Source organism: Gracilinanus agilis, chromosome 1 (assembly GCF_016433145.1).
Source record: "Gracilinanus agilis isolate LMUSP501 chromosome 1, AgileGrace, whole genome shotgun sequence".
In the NCBI taxonomy this organism is placed as follows: Eukaryota; Metazoa; Chordata; class Mammalia; order Didelphimorphia; family Didelphidae; genus Gracilinanus; species Gracilinanus agilis.
Window position 1 is genome coordinate 325,410,437 of NC_058130.1, and position 5,315 is coordinate 325,415,751.

Below are 5,315 nucleotides of genomic sequence, written 5' to 3' on the forward strand. Positions count from 1 at the left end.
TTCTCCTCCTCTGTTTGCTCGGTTGTCTGGATTTTCTCTGTGTAAAAGCTGTCGAGTGTTAAAGACTTCTTCTTTTTGTTATTATTCTTTCTCTTCTGAACCTCCTGATGCTGATGCTGAGTAGCCATCATTAGCCCAGCAGCTTCTCAGCTTTATCCTCGGGCTCAGTGTCTGTTCCCAATCTATTGGCTCTTGAGGTCTGAATTCTGGTTTTTTCCAAGGTCAAGCCCCCTGGTGGGCCCTCTTGCTTGATCCTCTGCTGGAGGTTTCTTTACAAGTCTCAGGGCGCTGCTTCCACAGTCGTATACCTGTCTGCACTGGTTCCCCACTTAGGCTTAGTTCTGCCTCCACCCACGCCTCTACTCAGCCGGCTCTCTGCGCCCAGCGTCCTGCTCCAGGGCGCGCTCTCAGATTTCGCGTGCTTTTTTTGACTTAATGGGGTCCTAAGTCTTGCTGCTGTCAGGAACAGGTCCCGGAGCTGCTGATGACTCGATGGGTGCCCCAAACTTGCTCTATTTCTTTTTAGCTGGGTTCGGAGCTATAGGTGAGTGTGGAGGGGGTGGGGGTGGCGCGGTTGCTCAGCTCGCGATTGAGTGAGTGAGAGCCCTTTTTAGCTTGGAAATGTCTCGATTCCACGTACCTTCCACGCTGTGCCCTGTTGTGGGGTTCCTCCGTTCGTCTGGACTTGTTTTTATGTCCCCTTGAGGAGTTTTGTATGTTTCGGTCAGGAGAGGTTAAGAGCTGCTTCTTACTCTGCCGCCATCTTAACCCGGCTGCAGTGGGTTTTAAAGAAAGTAGAATATTTAGGATTCACATCGGAAAACAGCACAAGAAAGTTTTCCCAAAAGAGGATTGCAGATATTCAAAAGTTGAGCTTGCCAAAGACAAAGGAACAACTAAGAGCAATCATGGGCATGAAGAGTTTCTCTAGACACTGGATACCTGGGTATGCTCTACTTGCAAAACCACTAACAAAGTTAACCAAGAACAATGTCACAGAACCACTGAAGCTCAATAAAGAACATAAGAATTCTATGGAGAAACTAAAGGCTTCAATATTGACATCATCAACCTTAGGCATCCCAAATCATGAGAAGCCATTCCACCTATTAATCCATGAAGACAAACGGATTGCTTGTGGTGTGCTAATGCAAACTCTAGGAGATAAATTAAGACCCATTTATTGCTTTCTATAGTTCTAATTTGGATCCAGTTATCCACAGAATGCCTAGTTGTCTAAAAATAGTGGCCACAGTGGCTATAATGGTTCAAAAGTCATCAAACTTAATATTGGGAGGAGATCTCAGATTATATTCCCCATACCAAATGTAAACAACGTTGAGGAATAACAATATGCAAGCTTTCACAACATAAAGGCTATCTCTATATCAAACAATCTTATTAGCAAATGAGAACTTGCCTTTCCACAGGTGCAAGAACATCAATCCAGCTACTCTGATACCTTATTTGCCATTGGAGGGTATAAGCATTCATAAATGCCAAGACACCTTGCAGATCATGCAGAAATCTAGGGAGGATTTATCTGATGTTCCCCTAATTGATGCTGATATGAATCTTTATACCTATAGTTTATACTACATGGTAAATGGGAGACGCTACACTGGTGCTGCTGTAGTTACACGGACTGACAATTTGTGGTCTTCAGCTTTGCCACCAAATATAAGTGCACAAGGCACATAACTCCTAGGGCTTAAAAGAGCACTTCAAATTGCAGGAAATGAACAAGTTAACATCTTCATAGACTTGAAATATGCATTTGGAGTGGTACATTGTTCAGGCCATTGTCCTCAGGCCAGGTTGAAGAAATAAATAAATAGATAAAAAATTTGATTGGAAAAATCTGTGCAGAAACACACTTAAAATGGCCAGATATTTTACCAATTGCATTATTTCATATCAGGAGTCAACCAAATGGTATCACCTACCTATCACATTTTTTTAAACCCTTAATTTCGGTGTATTGTCTCATAGGTGGAAGAGTGATAAGGGTGGGCAATGGGGGTCAAGTGACTTGCCCAGGGTCACACAGCTGGGAAGTGGCTGAGACCGGGTTTGAACCTAGGACCTCCTGTCTCTAGGCCTGGCTCTCACTCCACTGAGCTACCCAGATGCCCCCTACCTATCACATTTTGAGTTACTATATGGTCAACTGCCCTGGTATGGCATGGCACTTCAAGAGACAGATTATTTATCACATCTTGGAATGGAATGCAAACTGTATGAATACATGATGCTGTTAAAAGAAAGGCTAGACAAGTTACAGAGATTAGCCTTAATCCTGCAGAGAGTTCCACTTGACTTTAGCTTGCACAATTATAAACCAGGAGACAGTGTATATCAGAAATTTTAATAGAAAATCAGTCATGGATCCCAAGTGGCATGGCCCTTATGAAATTATTTTAGTAACCCCTACAGCAGTCAAAGTAAATAACAGAGACACTTGGTTCCATGTCACGCATATCAAGTCATCCAAAGAATTGCCTCAACAATAAGACTCAGCCATAGAAAAGCAGCAGTCAGAAGATAAAATTGCATTAGACCAAAGTAATGATATTGATGAGTAAATGATTGAATCAGCATGAGTAACAACAGATCAAAGCAGTATTTAAAATAACTTTCAAAAAATCAAAAAAAATTTTTGTGGCAACACAAAATTTTTTTAACACAATTCACAATCACACAACTGACTGTTTCGGATAAACAAAGGAGACAAGTTCTTCAGTCAAACAGATGGCAGATGTAAGCAGGGGGCAGCTGGGTAGCTCAGTGGATTGAGAGCCAGGCCTAGAGACTGGGAGGTCCTAGGTTCAAATTTGGCCTCAGACACTTCACAGCTGTGTGACCCTGGGCAAGTCAATTGACCCCCATTGCCTATCCTTAACCCTCTTCTGCCTTGGAGCCAATATTGGCTCCAAGACAGAAGGTAAGGGTTTAAAAAAAAAAGATGATGTAAGCAGTATGGATGAAGGCCTGAAAACACCTAGACATCCTAAGCACATTGCAAAGGACAATACGAAAAGACAACACAATGGGGACTGAACTGTGAACAACCGTATGAATACACCTTCTTTTCAGCAGCACATGGAACATTCACAAAGATAGACCATGTAATAGGGCACAGAAACATGGCAAACAAATGCAAAAAAGCAGAAATAATAAATGTAATCTTCTCAGATCATAATGTAATAAAAATAGTTATTAGTAAGAATACATGGAGAGGCAAACCAAAAACTAATTGGAAATTAAATAATATGATTCTCCAAAATAATTTAGTGAAAGAACAAATCACAGAAACAATTAATAGTTTCATTGAAGACAATGACAATGACGTACAATGATCTTACCCAAACTTATGGGATGTAGCCAAAGCAGTTCTAAGAGGAAAATTTATATCACTGAGTGCATATATTAACAAATTAGGGAGGGCAGAGGTTAATGAATTGGGCATGCAACTTAAAAAACTAGAAAATGAACAAATTAAAAATCCTCAAATGAAAACTAAATTAGAAAAACTAAAAATCAAAGGAGAAATGAATAAAATTGAAAGTAAAAGAACTATTGAATTAATAAATAAGACCAGAAGCTGGTATTTTGAAAAAACAGATAAAATAGACAAAGTATTGGTTAATCTAATTTAAAAAAGGAAAGAAGAAAACCAAATTAATAGTATCGAAGATGAAAAAGGAGACCTCACCTCTAATGAAGAGGAAGTTAAGGCAATCATTAAAAACTATTTTGCCCAATTATATAGCAATAAATTTAACAATCTAGGTGATATGGATGAATATTTGCAAAAATATAAATTGTCTAGATTAACAGCAGAAGAAATAGAATACTTAAATAATCCAATATCAGAAAAATAAATTGAACAGACAGGCCATTAAAGAACTCCCTAAGAAAAAATCACCAGGGCCTGATGGATTCACAAGTGAATTCTATCAAACATTCAAAGAACAATTAATCTCAATACTATACAAATTATTTGATATAATGAACAACTGTATGACTTGGACAACATAACCACAAAAGAAGAACAACACCATGATCAACTGTGGAAGATTAGGTTTGAATTGTACAAGGTTAACATAATCATATAACAGTCATGTCATGAAATTCATTGCATCCATACTGTAGAATGCATGCAACAGTCCATGGCTGATTGACAGGAGAATTCTAAAGGAAAGGGTGAGTATGAAACAATACAGGACATGATAGGTCATATGTCCAACACATAAACACTTAATTTCACTTCACATGTACATAATTGTATATGTTGTATATAGTTAGAGTAAAAGGGTACTTTAACCATGCCAAGGGAGAAATTTGTTCCTTGAGCTGATCTGGTTAACAGTACTTCATTTACTCTCAAAGTTCACATAAAACCTTGTATATATGTATTATATTTGAAACTAATCCATAGTAATAAGTGCTACTAATCCTAAGGACAGGATAGTCAGGGATTTTTATATGAAGGTAGCATAGGGACAGAAAATTATAGTTAAAAGTTTAATTAGATAGGTTTCTACAAAAGTTAGATAAGATTTAGTCATGAGAAATATTATGGACTTAGATGGTTATATTACTAATAGATTAACATTTTAATATAGCATAGTGATTTACTAATATACTGACAAAGGTTACTAATAGCATAGGTAGTAGAGGATTTTAAAATTGTTAGAAAATTGTTGTGTTAATGTAAATATTTGATTGCAGTTATGTATTGATAGAAACCTTCATAGATAGTTTGCTTATATTTAAGCATAACCATAGAGCAAGTTAAGGAAAGTTATAAAGTTTAAAAGTTACTATATTTTGTGTTACAAAGTTACATTGTTGACTGTATGAGCATGTTCAAATTTTGTTCACTATATGTATGAAAATCCCAATTCTTTCTTATTTAAAACTTTCCTACTCCCTACTGTTAGCATAGGAAGAATAGAAAGCTTAGGAAACAGCATAGTTAAGAGTTTTATTATAATTTGGAGGAAATAATTATAGATAGAGAGGTAAGATACTTAGTTAGTATAGCATAGTGTAGAGTTCAGCATAAATAAATGATAATCGAAATATTTTCAGGAAGAAAATCATCAAAAACCAAAAGCAACATAATTGTAAGAAAATATCTGACAGCCATGTTGAAGTCAAGTCCTGCTTAGAATATGGAATGGGCTGAACTTGGCAGGAGCCAGGCAGGATCCAGGGCAGTTAAGCTCCAGTATAAAAGGCAGGGATTTGAACCCATCTGAATCTCAGTTGTGAGATATTTGGGTGAAGGGTGGATTGGGTAGGCCTAG

The 5,315-nt window shown here is 37.5% G+C and overlaps 1 pseudogene; it reads left to right on the forward strand.

Moving 5' to 3' along the window:
* Nucleotides 1-1,701, forward strand: part of LOC123251336 — an 82,069-nt pseudogene extending 80,368 nt beyond the window's left edge.
* The last annotated feature ends 3,614 nt before the right edge of the window (nucleotides 1,702-5,315 follow it).